Source organism: Schistocerca nitens, chromosome 2 (genome assembly GCF_023898315.1).
Source record: "Schistocerca nitens isolate TAMUIC-IGC-003100 chromosome 2, iqSchNite1.1, whole genome shotgun sequence".
Classification (NCBI taxonomy): Eukaryota; Metazoa; Arthropoda; class Insecta; order Orthoptera; family Acrididae; genus Schistocerca; species Schistocerca nitens.
The window spans coordinates 119,359,831-119,380,572 of NC_064615.1; the positions used below are offsets into that span (position 1 = coordinate 119,359,831).

Here is a 20,742-nt window from a genome sequence, read left to right on the forward strand (position 1 = left end):
GATGTAGCGTTCTCAACACCGACGTTTTTGAGATTCCCGATTCTCGCACAATTTGTCTGCTACTGATGTGCGGATTAGCCGCGACAGCAGCTAAAACACCTACTTGGGCATCATCATTTGTTGCAGGTCATGGTTGACATTTCACAAGTGGCTGAACACTTCCTGTTTCCTTAAATAACGTAACTATCCGGCGAACGGTCCGGACACTTGGATGATTTCGTCCAGGATACCGAGCAGCATACATAGACATGCCCGTTGGGCATTTTGACCACAATAGCCATACATCAACACAATATCGATCTTTTCCGCAATTGGTAAACGGTCCATTTTAACACGGATAATGTATCACAAAGCAAATACCGTCCGCACTGGCGGAATGTTACGTGATACCACGTACTTATACGTTTGTGACTATTACAGCGCCATCTATCACAAAGCGAAAAAAGTGGTCCAACTAAAACATTCATATACTACACGAATATGTAATAAAAATGGGGGTTCCTATTAAAAAAAAACGCAGTTGATATCCGTTTGACTTATGGCAGCGCCATCTAGCGGGCCAACCATAGCGCCATCTGGTTTCCCCCTTCAAGCTAGACGAGTTTCGTTCCTTGTAGTTTTTTCGTTTGATGCTTATTCGTGAGATACTTGGCCTGGTCACTATCAATGGACCACCCTATATACACACACACACACACACACACACACACACACATATATATATATATATATATATATATATATATATATATATATATATATATATATATATATATACACACACATTCCTGGGGTCAGATACATCACATGATCACACTGACAGAACCACAGGCACATAGACACAGGCAACAGAGCATGCACAATGTCGGCACTAGTACAGTGTATATCCACCTTTCGCAGCAATGCAGGCTGCTATTCTCCCATGGAGACGATCGCAGAGATGCTGGATGTAGTCCTGTGGAACGGCTTGCCATGCCATTTCCACCTGGCGCCTCAGTTGGACCAGCGTTCGTGCTGGACGTGCAGACCGCGTGAGACGACGCTTCATCCAGTCCCAAACATGCTCAATGGGGGACAGATCCGGAGATCTTGCTGGCCAGGGTAGTTGACTTACACCTTCTAGAGCACGTTGGGTGGCACGGGATACATGCGGACGTGCATTGTCCTGTTGGAACAGCAAGTTCCCTTGCCGGTCTAGGAATGGTAGAACGATGGGTTCGATGACGGTTCGGATGTACCGTGCACTATTCAGTGTCCCCTCGACGATCACCAGTGGTGTACGGCCAGTGTAGGAGATCGCTCCCCACACCATGATGCCGGGTGTTGGCCCTGTGTGCCTCGGTCGTATGCAGTCCTGATTGTGGCGCTCACCTGCACGGCGCCAAACACGCATACGACCATCATTGGCACCAAGGCAGAAGCGACTCTCATCGCTGAAGACGACACGTCTCCATTCGTCCCTCCATTCACGCCTGTCGCGACACCACTGGAGGCGGGCTGCACGATGTTGGGGCGTGAGCGGAAGACGGCCTAACGGTGTGCGGGACCGTAGCCCAGCTTCATGGAGACGGTTGCGAATGGTCCTCGCCGATACCCCAGGAGCAACAGTGTCCCTAATTTGCTGGGAAGTGGCGGTGCAGTCCCCTACGGCACTGCGTAGGATCCTACGGTCTTGGCGTGCATCCGTGCGTCGCTGCGGTCCGGTCCCTGGTCGACGGGCACGTGCACCTTCCGCCGACCACTGGCGACAACATGGATGTACTGTGGAGACCTCACGCCCCACGTGTTGAGCAATTCGGCGGTACGTCCACCCGGCCTCCCGCATGCCCACTATACACCCTTGCTCAAAGTCCGTCAACTGCACATACGGTTCACGTCCACGCTGTCGCGGCATGCTACCAGTGTTAAAGACTGCGATGGAGCTCCGTATGCCACGGCAAACTGGCTGACACTGACGGCGGCGGTGCACAAATGCTGCGCAGCTAGCGCCATTCGACGGCCAACACCGCGGTTCCTGGTGTGTCCGCTGTGCCGTGCGTGTGATCATTGCTTGTACAGCCCTCTCGCAGTGTCCGGAGCAAGTATGGTGGGTCTGACACACCGGTGTCAATGTGTTCTTTTTTCCATTTCCAGGAGTGTATATATATATATATATATATATATATATATGTGTGTGTGTGTGTGTGTGTGTGTGTGTATGTAGTAAAAACTGTTACGATCTTTATGAAGAACTATTAATCTCCTAGTTACAAGCGTTTTATACATATGCAAACTGTAAATGAATTCACCTATATAGATACAACCTTACATCTTGTTGAGGCTTGTGATTTTGCCACTAGAGTATAGAAGTATAGCAGCCAGGCACAATGTGCCATAAGCCAAGTCTGGCATCATTCATCTCATAGTCTATTGGAGATATGTTGTTGCTGCAAGTCGTCAGATGGTTACGTATCACTACAATATACATTTTGTTACAGTGCAGTATTATCGATATGGTTGTGGTTGTGTAAAATGTCTTATTCAATCCAATTTAGCCCTACCTATATTTGTTCCCAGTCGTTTGAAGAAACACGTCAAGTATTTGTAGAAAAAATTCCGAATACCAGTATCCCAGTGAATAGTGACATGCATGGTTTGGTTAAAAATGATGTACAAAAGGTCTGATCTCAAATACGAAATGTGTAGCGTACCTAACCTGGGATACCTGATAGACTATTTTTTTTAATCATTTACTGTCTGTCTCTCTCAGGATATATAGGAATATAAACCTAACAATATTATACAACATGTGTTACTCAATCAATGTTATTCAGTAATTTCAATTTTTTTAATGTTCATTTGTTAATTGCCTTTTATTATTAATCCCTGTTGTTTCGGGAGTCTCTATGGTAGTATGTTTCATGGAGACACACCGTCTTTTATGTGAAGAAAAAATGTAAAGTTATATAAAAAATATTCAATACAGCGTTTATTACAAGTCTGGATGGAGTTTTATTTAATAGGAACAAAACGTACGTCTGTTAAGAATAATACTACGAAAATTTTATATCATAAAGCAACACCTTATTGATGCAACATGGTCAGAAGTAATTTATTTTTGTAGTAAGAGGAACGCCGCAGAAGACGATTCTCGAGCTGCCACTATTGAGAAGAAATGAAGCAAAGTGATAACTTCTGTGAACATAACTTTACAAGACATTAATGAGAATTAGTAGTGCTAGAAGTGAACGTAATAATTTTATAACTTTTTCACAATTTTTGGTAAATATTTGAAGTTGTCCTTTCGAAATTTTAGTAGAACATAATTTTACTTTCACTGTTTGAAGGAGTCTTACTACTTTTTGAGCTCTCATCAAGTTCCGTCTCTCTCACACAGAAGTAGTAGTCCGATTGCACCGGGGGGAGGGGGGGACAGAGGGGAGTTATTGGCAGTGTGAATGGAATAACATGATTTCCATTGTGAAGAAACAGCACACCAGTATCGTTAAAAGTAATTTTTAATGCAAAAAGTGTGCTGTTTCTTCACATCAGCATTTTTCAAAAACAATTCCTGAAATTTTAGAGCAAAACTCAATCATATACACAACATGGTGGCTTATATGTGTGGACGATGGAGCCCACATCTGTACAAAAATGACATTTATTGGACTCAAATGATTTGCAGATTGCAAAGATAGCTTTTATATTACAGAAGGAAGATAGAACTGCAAATCAACACAAAAAAGAGCGTGGGTCCATAGAATGTCATTTCGTGGTACAGAAGGGGAATTTCACACACTATGAAAGGGGCTCGAGGAAGAGGAATTCATATTTTATATTTTAGAAACCTGAAGTATCAGTTTTTCATTTGTTATGTCAAATTGCACCCAGAATTACCAAAAGAAACAATGTTATGACCTGCCACCATATCTCATGAAAAATTGGTGAGGCTAAGTTTAACTGCTAGTCCAGGGCAAATTTTTGTACCGTTATCATAGCTCCTTCAATACCTTACCCTTCAAGACTTACAGGTTTCCTTTACATCTTATATTTAGCTTATAATAGTTCAAGTGCCTTATTTGTTCTGGGGTCAGCTAGTGAAGCCACATATATATTGTGTGGTGTCACAGCCAGGCACCACACCTGCTAGGTGGTAGCCTTTAAATCGGCCGCGGTCCGGTAGTATACGTCGGACCCGCGTGTCACCACTGTCAGTGATTGCAGACCGAGCACCGTCACATGGCAGGTCTAGAGAGACTTCCTAGCACTCGCCCCAGTTGTACAGCCGACTTTGCTAGCGATGGTTCACTCATTTGCCGAGACGATAGTTAGCATAGCCTTCAGCTACGTCATTTGCTACGACCTAGCAAGGCGCCATTATCATTTGTTATTTATCTTGGGATGCATGTACAGTCAGACCGATGTTCACCAATTATGGCTTAAAGTTAAGTATTCCAGCAGCTACGTACTTTTCTTGATAGTATAATTACTTTACCTGTTCCAGACCTCACGCCAGCCTGCGTGAGCTTAAACGTGTGCCTTTCGGCTTCCTCCAAACCCTGTGAATTGGCTCCTGCCAATTCACAACATATGGCGACGAGAATTTTGCGTTCGTATTGATAGACTGATTTCCTTGTGTAATGGCTTCGCCACCATCTCCAGATGAACTGTCCGAATTTTATCGCTTGCAGAATCAGCAGACGCAGGCCTTATTGGATGCCCTTGGACAGCTCGTCCAGGGTCAACGTGCAGTGCAAAACGATGCGGCAGCCGCCGCTCCACCGCTACTGCAGACACAACATGCAGTTGCACCACCTTTTCGTCCTTTTGATGCGGCACTGGAAAGCTGGACGGAGTGGTCACGCCAATTTGGATTCCATCTCGCAGCCTACAGAATTCAAGGTAATGAGCGGCAGCGTTTTCTCCTTTCCGCCGTAGGCGTCCAGACGTACCGTGTGATAGTGAAATTATTTCCCCAACGCGACATAGCAACTCTGTCCTACGACGAAATTTTGTCTGCATTAGATGCATATTTCAAAGAATCAGTCAATGTCGTTGCAAAAAGGTATACCTTCTTTCGTACAAAATGTACGGCCAGTCAAACTAATCGGGAGTGGGTTGCAACTTTGCAAGGCCTTACTAGGGATTGTGCTTCTGAGTGTGAATGTGGACTCCCTTATTCAGATACTATGGTACGTGATGCTATTGCACAGAACGTTTCTGATGTTCGTATACGGGAACAGATTTTGAAACTAGTCAAACCCTCCCTTCAACAAGTGATGGACATATTGGATCGGCAAGACACACTTGACTTTGCTCAGGAATCATTTGAAACTTCACCATCCGTGTGTCACGTTAACCGGCCCGCCGGGCGCGCTGCACGGAACAGTAAACAGCCCTCGTGCCCATCCGTGCAGTTGCCGCCTGGCTCTCCGCCACGAGTCCCGCGCCAGCAAGCAAATGCAGTGCTAAAATCATGCCCGCGGTGTGCTACTAGACATTCGCATGAGAATTGCCCGTCACGCCAGGCTATTTGCTTTTTCTGTAATAAAAAAGGACATGTTCAATGTGTTTGCCAGAAAAAGCTCAGAACGGACACTCACAACCATTCCAGGCCCTTTGCTTCGCGCCGGAATCGGAATCGAACCAAGAATACTCAGGCTTGTGAACCTTCGCCCATGGAAATTCATGTAGTTCATTCCACTCCGCCCAGTGCCACTCTCTCTAACAGTGACTGTGTTCATCCCACAAATAGTGTGCATCGACATCGCCGGAAATCCCGTCAAGTCGCAAGTGATTCTGTACCAGTGTCAGTTCACGTTGCACGAGACAGTCGCTCTTGTCGTCAGCAGGACAATAAACTTTTTGTAAACTTGGACATTAATGGCAATGTGATACCATTCCAGCTCGATACCAGAGCTGCAGTTTCCTTGATCAATTACGACACGTACAAACAGCTGGGCACACCTCCGTCGCGTGCCGCAAATGTTAAGCTAACTACATATTCAGGTCACGGGCTCCCTGTGTTAGGACAGTGCAGCCTTCTTGCAACATACAAGGGACAAACAAAACTTGTGTCCTTGTACGTCCTTCGTTCTTCTTCTGCAGTGAACTTGTTTGGTTTCGATTTATTTCAGTTGTTTAACTTGTCTATTTCAATCAGGTCCTATCAGTGAACCAGACTGTGCCTTAAGACAGTGTTTCTCGTCTATGTGAAGAGTTTGCAGACATTTTTGCACCGGGCCTTGGTTGCGCTAAGAACTATAAAGCACATTTGGAACTGAAAGTCACCGCGCAACTGAAATTTTTCAGAGCGCGCAATGTTCCCCACGCATTGCGTGATGAAGTTGCAAGAACATTAAACGAATTGGAATCACAAGGTGTGATTGAACGTGTGCAGTCTTCTCTCTGGGCATCACCCTTAGTAATTTTGCCAAAACCTTCCGGAAAATTGAGACTTTGTGTGGACTTCAAGGCAACAGTGAATCCGCAACTAGTGATTGCAACTTTTCCTTTACCCCGCCTGGAAGATCTTTTTGACAAACTGTGCCCAGGTAAATATTTTTCGAAGTTAGACCTAGCAGATGCGTACTTGCAAATACCGGTGGACGAAGAATCCTAGCGCGTTTTGGTGGTTAACACGCATCTTGGTTTGTACCGATTCAAACGACTGCCATTCGGGTGTGCATCCGCCCCTGCATTGTTTCAGCAATATCTACAAACAGTTTGTGCGTCGGTCCCTACTGCAGCAAACTATCTGGACGATATTGTGATCTCCGGCAAGACGGAAGAAGAACATTTAGCCAATCTCAGAACATTATTTCAGGTTTTGCGACAAAATGGTCTTCGCTTGCGGAAGGACAAATGTGTGTTTTTTTGCTCGTGGCTTACCCTATCTGGGACATGTACTCAATGCCCAAGGCATACATCTCAGTCCAGAGCACCTCCGTGCCATACGAGACTTGCCTTCGCCGCAGAATTTGAAGCAGCTACAGAGTGTGCTGGAAAAAATCAATTATTATCATCGCTATGTGCGCCACGCCTCTTCCATTTCAGCTCCGCTTCATCGCTTACGCCGTAAAGGTGTTCCGTTCGTCTGGACGACGGAATGCGAACGCGCCTTTCGCCAGTTGAAATCGGCGTAGCTTTCCAATACTTGCCTTACGCCATTCGATCCCCAGAAACCACTTTTGTTGATGGTAGATGCATCGGATTTCGGGATCGGTGCTGTGCTTACGCACAAAGATGGATCGCCCTATTGCCTTTGCGTCCAAATTGCTCTCGTCTGCGCAAAGAAATTATTCACAGATCGAGAAAGAAGCTTTGGCTCTCGTCTTTGGTGTTACAAAGTTTCATGATTTCTTGTATGGTCGTCACTTTACCATCATCACAGACCACAAGCCTTTGACATCGCTTTTTCATCCGAACAAGCCTGTACCTCCACGTACAGCGCAGAAATTCATTCGCTGGTCTATTTTCCTCTCGCAGTACCGCTACGATATCTTGTATCGGTCCACTGGTAAGATCTGAAACGCCGATGCGTTGTCCCGTTTGCCTGTTGCTGAGGATAGAGCATTCGATTCCTCCGAACTTGCTTGCATGTTCATTGATTCGGAAACCGATGACGTGGTCGAATCGTTTCCGATTGATTTTCGTCGTGTAGCTACAGCCACAGCTGCCGACCCTGTCCTTGCTACCGTTCTGCGTTTTGTTGCTACGCAATGGCCCTTGTCAAAGTCATGGATTGGGGATCCGTTGGTTCGCCGATTTTTTGCTCACAAGGAGAGACTTTTTGTTCGACGTGGTGTTTTGCTGTTGCGTTCTGATAATGATCAGTCCAGGGTCGTGGTCCCTCGTTCGTTACAGTCCTCTGTCTTACGGCTTCTCCACCTAGGACATTGGGGTATAGTGAGAACGAAACAACTTGCTCGTCAGCACTGTACTTGGTTCGGAATCGATGCTATGATTACGAATATGTGCTCTTCTTGCATGGCGTGTGCCGAACAACAATCCGCACCACCGCGGAAATTCTTTGCATGGCCGAAAGCCACTACCCCTTGGCAACGCTTACACATCGATTTTGCTGGTCCATTCTGGAATGCTCGATGGTTGGTTCTGGTCGATTCATTCAGTAATTTTCCTTTTGTTGTCCGGATGTCTTCCACGACCTCATCTGCCACCATCCAAGCGTTATCCGTTATCTTTTGCATTGAAGGTCTTCCACAGACTATTGTTTCCGACAATGGCCCACAATTCATGTCCGCAGAATTTCAGTCATTCTGCAAGGCCAATGGTATTCAACATCTGACATCCGCGCCGTTTTCGCCTCAGTCAAACGGTGCCGCTGAACGATTGGTCAGGACTTTCAAGTCCCAAATGTTGAATTTAAAAGAGTCGCATTCTCGGGAGGACGCGTTGTTGATCTTTCTGTCCACGTATCGCTCTCAGCCCCGAGATGGTCGCTCGCTGGCTTAGTTGCTCCACGGTCGTCCTCATCGAACCTTGATGTCTTTGCTATATCCGCCGCCTCAGGTTCCTGTGCAGCGGCAGACGCCTGCTTTTGTTCCAGACGACGTTGTATACTATCGTAACTATCGAGGTTCACGGCGTTGGCTCGCAGGGCGCATTCTTCGCTGCCTCGGCCGCGCTATGTATCTGGTTTTGGGGGCCTCTGGTGAGGTGCGTCGGCATCTCAATCAGCTGCGCCTCTGTTGTCGCACGGGTTCTGCCGCTCCCCGTCTGCTTTCAGCGACGGTGCCGTCCGGTCAGCGCCCTGGGGACCCATCTACTGGCTCGCCTCATCCCCAGGTGTTACCGACGCTGCCTTCCATTTTGCCCCATGGCGACGCGCCGTCGCCTGTTCTCCCGCCGGCGACGCCCGCAGTGGACGCGTCGCTGCAACCGCCGGGCGCGTCCCTGGGTCACGCGCCGCCGATCGCTTCCCGTGACCAGCTGTCCTCTGACGTGGAACTCTTGCCCGCTCCGGACCACATGGCGTCTTCGCCTGTCGGGTGCCCCGACCCGATGGAGGTCGACCCTTTGGCCCCTCCTGTCTCTTTACGGGCGCATACACCGCATGTTGGCGTGCACCCGGGACTAGGTTTTCAGGCGTGTCCTAGCTCCCCTCGGACCGAATGGCAGGCTGCGGGTGGCACAGCCTCGCCTGTTGTTAGGCTCCCCACCTCGTCGCATACGTCAACATGGGGTCCTCCCCACGGCGGGCGGAAGCCTTATAACACAATCGTACGCCGATTTGCGGGGGAGGAATGTGGTGTCACAGCCAGACACCACACATGCTAGGTGGTAGCCTTTAAATCGGCCGCGGTCCGGTAGTATACGTCGGACCCGCGTGTCGCCACTGTCAGTGATTGCAGACCGAGCACCGCCACACGGCAGGTCTAGAGAGACTTCCTAGCACTCGCCCCAGTTGTACAGCCGACTTTGCTAGCGATGGTTCACTGACAAATTACGCTCTCATTTGCCGAGACGATAGTTAGCATAGCCTTCAGCCACGTCATTTGCTACGACCTAGCAAGGCGCCATTATCATTTGTTATTTATCTTGGGATGCATGTACAGTCAGACCGATGTTCACCAATTATGGATTAAAGTTAAGTATTCCAGCAGCTACGTACTTTTCTTGATAGTATAATTACTTTACCTGTTCCAGACCTCACACCAGCCTGCGTGAGCTTAAACGCGTGCCTTTCGGCTTCCTCCAAACCCTGTGAATTGGCTCCTGCCAATTCACAACATATTGACCACCAATGTTTGCAAAACTGTTTCATCCACAATCCAGAGAGTTACTCAACAAGAAATAAGCCTGCCACAAACACATATTTAAACGTACAACTCGCAGTGTATGAAGGTTTCAGTCAATTTCTTTAGCAAACACTACAAATGCCTGACTTTAAAATACGTTCCACCTACTAATCGAACTGATTCCACCCACAGTACATTTATCACTTCAAGCTGCACCCATATTGCAATCCATTTCATTCTAAAATATTAAATACAGTACCAGTATATATAAAAATCCATTTTATAAATGTAGGAGAGGGCGAATAACTTATTACATTTATGTCATTTAATCCACACTACAGCCTCACTGCTTCAATTGATCTTTCTTCATTTATTAAATCTCAACAAAAGAAATAACGAAATGAGACAATTTATTACAAACCCCACTGTGCACAGTTAGTAACCACCAGATACGGTCATCAGCATTACTTTCCCAGTGATTTGGATTAATGCTGGCCTTGGTCAGATCCACCCTGCAGACATTCTTGAAGTGAAGGTGTGGTCTTTCCATTACCCTCACACCCTCCTGAAGTTCTCCTCACTGCAGTTTTTCAGTATTTGCTCATGATCCATGCCCCCAACATGTCCCAGACGTGTTTGACATCAAAATGTCCCAGCCATGTTCGACATCAGTGGCTCAGGAATGCATGGATGCTGGTTGGGGTTACGAGTTGTAAGACTTTAGTGTTGGATACTCTATCTCTCTAAGAGATCTACGGGATCTTCCGGAAATGAAGGCTGTTCAATCGAGATTCATGCTTAGCGAGAGTTGTCCATGTCTGACAGCTATAGAGAAGGGTGCTGATAATACAAGCAATGTGTACTTGTAATTTATCCACACTATGTTTGTCAGTGTAGCTATGATAGGTTATGCTATTGCAATTATGTTAGTAATCTCAGTATCCACAGACAAGTCGCTACATACTGTGGATCCCAAGTATGTGAGGTCATCAGCTACTTGGAGAGCACTGCCATCAATACTGATGGATGGAAGGTTGATGATGCTCTGCGCCATAATCTTAGTCTTTTGGAGGATGGTGGTAAGACCAAATTTTTCACATGTTAGTGATAATTTGTTAATTAGATACAGCAGCTCATCTTCTGTATTTGCTACCAGAGCAGCATCCCTGCTAACTTCATTTTCAGCTGCATACAACTTGAGGTAGTGTTCAATATAGCATTCCATCTGTTTGCCTTGAGCAGTAATGAATGCACCTGTCTTTGATTCAGAGGTGGTTTTTCTGACAGTTGGACCAGCGGCTTTTTTGATACCTTAGTGTCCCCAAAGCAGCTGTTCTCTGTGTACCTGAACATAATTTCAGCCAGTAATTATGTACACGTCTCCTGTATGGAGTTACTGCACATAGGTTTCTTTTGTAAGCAAGTGAGGCTCTCTGTTTAGCCTCAATGATGGGCATAATCTTGTCTGCATGTTCTTCGTGCCAGTCCTTGTTTCTATTTTCATTTATTCCATGTGCCAATACTGCTAAGCTGTAGGCGACACCAGAAAGTTGTGCCCATTTGTTATCAATAAAAGTGATTGACAAAAATTTTTGCATCAGAAGCCTCTCAATTTGACCACTGAAGCACAAAAATGCGCTAATGCCTAAGGTGATCATTTTGAACACCTTTTAGAACAATTATTTTAATAAATGCAACATTTAAATTACAGAATATCCATAACATTTTATTCCGACATTACCTACCAATTCTGCAGTAGTTATGTTATGGGTTCTGACTTATGTTGCTCACACTGTATCTTGAAACTTAGTATTTGGTGTCAAAGGTTATGCTGAGATGAATTATTGCGACGGTATAAACATACAAAGAAGACCAAAAATTCTAAATTTTGTCAAAAATAGGCATAGAAAACATTAAATGCCTTGGTAAACATGTTTCTTCTGGGAAATATTCATTAATTGTCAATTTCAATGTCTCTGATGCTGATATTTTGCCTCGGGCTTTTATATCGCTTTTCTTTGCTGTGTTCTCATTGTTTTCAGTCCAAGCCAGGTATGCCTTCAGTGTGTCAGTATCTCGTTTCCCGTTATTACTTCAATGTAATGTAGATTTCCAGCCTCTTAAGAGCCCCCAAAACAAGCACTGACTCCAACACGGACAGCAGCACCCCAAGTGATATGCTGATGCACTAAAGCAGAAGTTTGTGTAGGGGAGGGCACTTAGCTTGGGTAGTTCGTGCTGTGGTGGTGTAATGGTTAGCATTTCTGCCTAGCAAGCAAGAAGACCCGGGTTTGAGTCCTGGCTGCAGCACAAGTTTTAATCCATTTCTTCTGCTTCAATCTTTATCGCAGAAGTAAAGTTGTAAACATTGGGAGTTGTGCCCCTGTAGCATACACAGTACCCTTTTTTATGTTTTTAATTTTACTAATGCCAGTTTTTTGAACTTGCAAACCGATCTTTTTGACTAGCATCCGAATAAACCAAATAGTTATAACACAATGCAATACAGCAGTTACTAACTCACCTGTATCACAACAACAACAACGGTATTAGTTTATGCAAATAGAATAATGATTATGCTAAACTACAGAAATAGTTCACGAAACAAAACTGAAGTTTATTTCATTGTCAGTAGAGGCAGTGGCAGATTTAGGGCGGGGGGGGCACAGGGGCTGATGCGACCCTACCCCCAGACTGGGTTAGAATAAAACATTGCTTGTTAGAAAAAAAATGGTTCAAATGGCTCTGAGCACTATGGGACTTAACATCTATGGTCATCAGTCCCCTAGAACTTAGAACTACTTAAACCTAACTAACCTAAGGACATCACACACAACACCCAGCCATCATGAGGCAGAGAAAATCCCTGACCCCGCCGGGAATCGAACCCGGGAATTGCTTGTTAGAACATTGGATTCATGACCCATTCAGTTTGCATGTATGTACTTGCAACTATGTATGTACTTGCAACTTGGCTATAATAGAGGCACTTCTATTTCTATTCGGTACAATTGAAACAAGCATGTTGTAATCTGCAAAATGAATTTGACGAATGTGATGACTTCAGGAATTGTTTGTAAGCATACATTATTGTGTTTTCTTCCCACTGTGCGTTAAACAGGAGACGATATGAATGGCTTTAAACAACAAAAGACACTTCACTGTTTTTTTTTGTAAAAACTAATGTTGGAAAAGGGGCATCACTTCCAGAGATGGTGGATTCAGCTTATATTGGTAATTCGTCTGTATGTAATGTGAGTGGTTTATGTGATGACGAGACTGTGGATGACCATGATATCGGTCATTTGGTGAACAGAAGTCAACATCTGATGGATGTATTTGGGTGCCTTCTACCAAATTTTGCTTTGCACAAATTGCAGAAGATAATTAAATGCTGTCCTTCCGAAGAAAATGGCTACAAGAAACTGTTTGGCTGGCTTACAGCAACAAATTAACTGGCGATTTTGTAAAGCTTGTGTTCTCTTCGATAGGGTAGAATGAGGTAACAATGATGTAAAATTAGGAATACTATTGAGTGAACCAATGAAAATGTATAAAAAAGCAACTAACATTATACACGGTAACTACAAGAAAGAGTATCAGAAGAGAAATATAGTTGTCTGGCAGAAATTTCTGCATGTGACTGAAGGGAAGTCAACGGATGTTTTTATAAGAATGCATGAGATTAGAAAGAGAAGATTGGACGAAATAGAAAAAAAAACTAATCCAAAATCCCAATTATAAAGACAATAATGTTACGTAGAGCCCAGAATATACCCTTGCTGGGTCACAGTGATGGATTATTGCCTGATGAAGGCAGTTAGATGTCCAGTGAATCATTGGAATTTACTTCAGAGGGAAACTTTTGTGCTTTACTGAAATTTCAAATGCACACAGGCGATAAAGTATTAATACAACACTCAAAAATACCGGTTATATCAGTAAGACAACACAAAAGTTTTCACCATAATAGGAAATAAGACGACTGATATAAGCATCTCAAATTATTGCTATCAATGTTTCTTTGATGTCGAGAGTAGTGTTGTAAGAGAAGAATTTTTAAAATTCATTGCTGTTACTGACCTGATTGGTGAAAACTTGGCATACACCATCCTGCACGAGACTGAAGTAAATGGCATTGATGAACCGTGTCTTATTGCCAAAGACAATCCTATGGCGGAGGAGCGAATGAGTGATAAATTTAAAGGAGTTCGAGCTATTACATCACAGAAACAGCCATTAGCAATTTACTGTCAATGTGCTAGTCAATGGCTCAATCTTGCTCTAAGCAAAGCCTGTACTCTCAGCAGCGTACAAAATGCTATCGGTATAATTGGTTCAGTTGTGAACTTCATCAGAGAATCCGCTCAACGATGACACTTACTAGAGGAAGAAATACCATCATCTCTACCAGCAGAGAAGAGTCACACAATAAAAAAACTGTGTGAAAGACGGTGGGTAGAGATGCATGATGCTGGCCTGCATTCTCAATGTATTTTTCCTAGCCCAAATATTGCACTGCAGAAACTATGTAACATTTGCAGTGGAAGTAGTGCTGCAACGAGTGCAATTTCCTTACTTCATGCTGTGCAGTCATTAGAACTTACTGTAAGTTTATGTGTACTTGTCAAAGTGCCTGGGATAACGTTGCCACCTGTTCAACAACTGCAAGAAAAGGAAATCAATCTATTCCGATCAATAAAACTCATGGAAGCAGTGTAAGACAGCCTGAAAGATCTCTGTCAGGACAGTATTTTACACTTTCATCCTGTCTTTAAGGCAGCAGAAGAACTTGCTGAGATATTTGGCACTGAGATAAAAACAACTGCCCTACAGAAGAATTGAGTGAATGCCCTAGCTGAGTCACACAAGGAATACTTTAGAGTGGCAATCTGGACTCCTTTTCAAGATATTCTTTACACTGAACTAGCCTACAGATTCACCAAAGCACACCTTGAAGCTGTTGGTCAGTTAAAGAAGCTAATACCAAAACACATTTCTGATGTTTCCCCTGGGGATGTGTTGAAGAGTGCTGAAATATACAAAAATGATTTGCCACGTTTCGCATTTTTGGAAGGGGACTTATGATCTGGAATCAGTTCTGGAAAAAACAAGACCACAAGCCAACCTCTTCAGCAGAAGCTCTTAAACGTTCATCTTGTTTTCCAAAGATCGCAGTCCCATTTCACCTCCTATCGATTCTGCCCATCACTAATAACACAGCAGAAAGATCATATTGTATGTGCAATACATAAAAACTAATCTTCGTAGCATCATGGCAGAAAACCAACAATTGTTGAGCTTTGATACACATCAACAGGAACATCAAATTCACAGGAGAGGAAGTGCTAGAAATCTTCTGTCAAAAATTTGAAGAGAAGACTTAACCCACATTATTTTTGAAAGTGCAGTATTTTCCAGTGTGTACCTTATGTTATACCTATATAAAATATTTGTTTAACTTGCTTTGCTCGAATAAAACAGTGCAGTTGACGTAAATGTATTACCAAGTCCTTGTGAAGACCACCATCACCTTGACATATACACTATGTGATCAAAAGTATCCGTACACCCCCAAGAACATACGTTTTTTCATATAAGGTGCATTGTGCTGCCGCCTACTGCCAGGTACTCCATATCAGTGACCTCTGTAGTCATTAGACATCGTGAGAGACCAGAATGGGGAGCTCCACAGAACTCACAGACTTCGAACGTCGTCAGATGATGGGGTGTCACTTGTGTCATACGTTTGTATGTGAGATATCCAGACTCCTAAACGTCCCTAGGTCCACTGTTTACGATGTGATAGTGAAGTGGAAACGTGAAGGGACACATACAGCACAAAAGCGCACAGGCTGACCTTGTCTGTTGACTGGCAGAGAGCGCCGACAGTTGAAGAGGGTCATAATGTGTAATAGGCAGACATCTATCCAGACCATCACACAGGAATTCCAAACCGCATCAGGATCCACTGCAAGTACTATAACAGTTAGGTGGGAGGTGAGAAAACGGCTGCTCATAAGCCACACATCACGCCAGTAAATGCCAAACGACGCCTAGTTTGGTGTAAGGAGCCTTTAACATTGGACGACTGAACAGTGAAAAAACATTGGGTGGGATGACAGAATCACGGTACACAATGTGGTGATCCAATGGCAGGGTGTGGGTATGGCGAATACACGGTGATGGTCATCTGCCAGTGCGTGTAGGGCCAACAGTAAAACTTGGAGGCGGTGGTGTTATGGTGTGGTCGTGTTTTTCATCGAGGAGGCTTGCACCCCTTGTTGTTTTGCGTGGCACAATCACAGCACAGGCCTCCACTCATGTTTTAAGCACCTCCTTGCTTCCCACTGTTGAAGAGCAATTCGGGGATGGTTACTGCATCTTTCAACACAATAGAGCATCTGTTCATAACGCACGGCCTATGGCGGAGTGGTTACACGACAATAACATCCCTTAATGGACTGGTCAACACAGAGTCCTCACCTGAATATCGACCGATATTAATACCTCTCCTTAGCGCAGTACTCCGTGAAGAATGGGCTGCCATTCCACAAGAAACCTTCCAGCACCTGATTGAACATATGCCTGCGAGAGTGGAAGCTGTCATCAAGGCTAAGGGTGGACTAACACGATACTGAATACCAGCATTTCCGATAGAGGGCGCCACGAACTTGTAAGTCATTTTCAGCCACGTGTCCAGTTACTTTTGATCACATAGTGTAGGAACTCTATCAGAGACAGATATACTGCGCTCTACTGCGACATGAATAATCATCAATGTGAAGGTTTGTGCTTCCCCCCAGAAAAATGTAAATCTGCCCTGAGCAGAGGCAAGTCAATTCAAATAATTCACAATTTTACTAAAAGAAAGATTGGAACTCTTTGCATTATCTTTAAATTTTTTATGACAGACGTATATTCAGTCAGTTTTGTTTTACTTTGGTTTAGGGCTGTACGTGCCCATGTCAAAACTGATAGAACACGAAGGCAAAGAGAGGAGTTAAAAACGACTACACGTCAATCCTAATCGAATGAAGACAACTAAAATCAGGGTTGGGGAGAAAGGTCTATAAAATACTCCACAGAGAAATGGAGGTTCAGAATTAAAAATTAAATGGCCTTCGCCATATTGCTATGGCAGATAAAAAATAAAATGCGCGTCGTGCCAAAAGGGCCTACCGACAACTCAGATGGCAAACAGAAACGGGAACATAAGTGGTTAATAAAATGTCATTCCATCGGGAAATGGCGGACAGTCAAAAGTTGAGCGCAGTGTGCACAAAGTGGTAGTGGAGAACCACTTAACAAATGGTGTGGCTAAAAAGACAGTGGCCAATACTCAACCTAGTTAAAATGTTCTCCTCGGGGCGAGAGGAGGTCATTCAAGCCGCTGGAAGAGGCTTAATAACCTGGAGCTTGTTCCCATAAAGGGAGGACCAGTGGTGATGCCAAAGTGACATCACTTACTGACAGATGCAACACAAGACCATCAGAGGGAATGTAAGAACTAGCGGGCTGAGGTATGAGGACAGCCCCTTGCAGCAGCATCAGCAGCCTCATTTCCTGTGAGACCGATGTGACCAGGAACCCACATAAACATCACAGTGGCTCCATCAAGAGTGAGCAAGTGACAGCTTTCCTGGACCCGTTGCACTAAATTATGGGCGGTGTACAGCACACAGAGTCTTTGAAGGGCAATGAGTGAGTCTGAGCGGATGATACAATCGAAAAGCCTGTGTCAATGGATTTACTGCATAGCCTGATACAGGGTGAAGAGCTATGCTGTAAATACTGAGCAGTGTTCCAGAAACCGATACCGAAAAATGTAGGCACCAATGATGAAGGCACACCCGACACCACAGTCAGTCTGAGAGCCATCAGTGTACACAAAGGTACTATCGCAAAGTTCCATGCGATTGTCGTGAAACTGAAGGCGACAGATCAAGCCTGGAGAAGTGTCCTTAGGAAGCAAACGAAGGCCAAGGTGGACACGGGCCGCCGCACGTAGCCAAGGTGGCGAATGGATCACACCCGCCTGGAAAGTTGCAGGTAGCGTGAAGTTAAGCTGCCGGAACAAGAGCTGAAAGCAAACTCCAGGAGGTAACAGAGAAGAGGGACGCGCCCCATACTGGCAATCAAAGCAGTCATCGAAGAAGGAGGCATTGGATGGGTGGCCACTCATGGCAGACAGATGGCATGCATATCTGCTAAGGAGCAAGTGACAGCGGTAGTTTGGCAGCATACAGGCTCTCAACTGGGCTAGTGTAAAAGGCGCCAGTGGCCAAATGGATGCCACGATGGTGGATAGTATTGAGACGGTGTAAGAGGGACGAATGTGCAGATCATAAACGAAACACCCATAGTCTAGTTTCGAATGGACAAGGGACCGGTGCAAGTGGAGTAAGGTAGTTCGATCTGCACCCCAGGAAGTACTGTTGAGGACACGTAGGACTCTGGGGGACCGCACACAGCGGGCTGCCAGGTAAGACACATGGGAGGACCAAGATAGTTTCCTATCGAGCATGAGCCCCAGGAATTTCGTAGTTTCAACGAACAGAAGATCAATAGGTGCAAGATGTAAAGACGGTCGATGAAACCAATTGCGCCGCCAGAAAGTCAAACAAATGGTTTTGTAAGTGGGGAAACGAAAGCCATTGTCGATGCTCCATGAGTAAAGACGATCGAGACATCGTGGAAGACACCGCTCAATGAGACAAGTCCATGTAAAACTGCAACAATGGCAAAATCATCAATGAAAAGGGAACTGGAGTTGCCCGGTGGGAAACAGCAAAGAGGACAACACTCAGGATGGAACCCTGAGGCACACTGTTTTCCTGGATAAAGATATCCGACAAGGCAGAACTCACACATACCTTGAGAACTCAGTCTCTTAACAAATCCTGAAGGAAACGGGGCAGGCTGCCATGGAAGCCCCACGTGTAGAGATTATGGAGGATACCAGTCCTCCAGCAGGTGTCATAGGCTTTCTCCAAATAGAAAAACATGGCCAGTCTGGGATTTCTGCAGAAAACCATTCATGACATGGGTGGACAAAGTGATGATATGGTCAACTATAGAACGGCGAGCTCGAAATCCATACTGTGCAGTGGTTAGTAAATTGTGAGACTCGAGCCACCATACCAACCGGGCATGAATCATGTGTTCCATCACGTTGCAAACACAGCTGGTGAGTGAAATGGGGCGATAGCTGGAAGGAAGGCGTTTGTCCTTACTGCACTTAAGTATTGGTATGACAGTGGCTTCACGCCAGCGTCTGGGAGACGTGCCCTCTGCCCAAATGTGGTTGTGCATATGAAGCAGAAAGTGCTTGACTGCAAGAGAAAGGTGCTGCAACATCTGAATGTGAACAGCGTCTGGCCCTGGGGTAGAGAAGTAGGGTGAAGCGAGAGCATATCTAGCTCCCTCATAATAAAGGCGGCATTGTAGCACTCACGATTCTGAGAAAAGAAGGGTATCACCCAAGCCTCCTCCGCTCGTTTCCGATGGAGGAAGGCAGAGTGATAGTGGGAGGAGCTCGAAATCTCCGCAAAATGGCGGCCCAAGGTGTCGGAGATAGCAAGAGAGTCCACAATGACATCATCAGTAACTGTCTGGCCGGAAATTGGGGAATGGATCTTGGTCCCAGAGAGCCGTCGGATGTTGGCCCACATGACGGAAGAGGGAGTGGAACTGTTAAAAGAACTAGTGAATGAAATCCAGCTGTTTTTTTGCTATCCCTAAGAACGCAACGACATTGTGCATGCATCTGATTATAAAAAATGCAGTTTGCCACCATAGGATGATGGTTAAAAACACGGACAGCATGTCTCCGTTCGCGAAATGCATTGCGGCACACCTCATTCCACCAAAGGACTGAGACATGGCCTTGTAAAGAGGAAGTTACAGGAATGGAACATTCTGCGGAGATAAGGATAACATTTGTAAGATATTCCACCTGGCCAACACAAGTGGGGAAATGTTGGTTGTCGAAGGTCACCAGGGAGGTGTAAAGCCTCCAGTCACCCTTAGTAATCTGCCATTTGGTTGTGCATGTAGGTGGAGTAGGTGTCAGCAAATGGATGGCAAACGTGAAATGGTTGCTCAAGTATGTGTCAGAGAGAATGGATCACTCGAGACGATGGGCAAGCTGGGCAGTGCGAAGGATAGGTCCCAATATGAATAGGTGTGCACAGAGTCTGAAAGGAACATGGGTGCTCCTGTGTTAAGATAGAAGAGGTTAAGTCGATTAAGAAGGTCAGTCAAGAGGCCAACTCTCGTACAGGTTCTGGGAGAACCCCAGAGGGGATGGTGTGCATTAAAGTCACCGGGCAGCAGAAAGGGGTGAGATAGTTGCCCACTAAGTTGGAGGAAGTCTGCCCTGATACATTAAGTGATGGAGGGAGGTAAACAGTACAAATGGAACAGGTCAAGTGAGGAAAAAAAGATGAACTGCAACAGCTTGAAGGCAGGTAGTCAGGGAGAAGGGTTGGCTATGAACGTCATCCCGTATGAGCAGCATGACTCCCCCATGAGATGGAATGCCGATCACGAAGGGGGAGGGGGGGGTCAAAACACAATGGGAAAAAATGCGAGAGATCAAAGCGCTCACAAGGATGCAATTTTGTTTCCTGAAGGCAGAGAACAAATAGACGCTGCAGTTTTAAGAGCAGCTGTAAATCCTCTTTGTTGGATCAAAGACTGCGTACATTCCATTGGAGTAGAGTCAAGACAGGGAAAAAATGAATGGGTGGCACTTGATGGCTGCCAAGTGCCAGCCTTCAAAGACTCCCTGCTACAGGGCACAGAGGCAGGAGGATCCTGCTCCTTGAGGTCTACAGAAGCGTCAGCATTCTTCTGCTGTCGGCCTGTGGATTCCAAGGCAGAAGAATGGTTGGTGGTGCGAACTGGCAACACGGAGGTTGGTCGGCCAAGGGTATCATGTTATGACACCATCGAAGAGGATCTTCGAACCGGCGAAGGAGAAGACTGTTTGTCCCTG

General features: G+C 45.3%; 1 non-coding gene across 1 annotated transcript; it reads left to right on the plus strand.

Moving 5' to 3' along the window:
• The first annotated feature begins 11,977 nt into the window (after nt 1-11,977).
• Trnaa-agc (transfer RNA alanine (anticodon AGC)) lies at nt 11,978-12,050 on the plus strand. The gene has a single exon. It is a non-coding gene; the product is annotated as a tRNA-Ala (tRNA).
• The last annotated feature ends 8,692 nt before the right edge of the window (nt 12,051-20,742 follow it).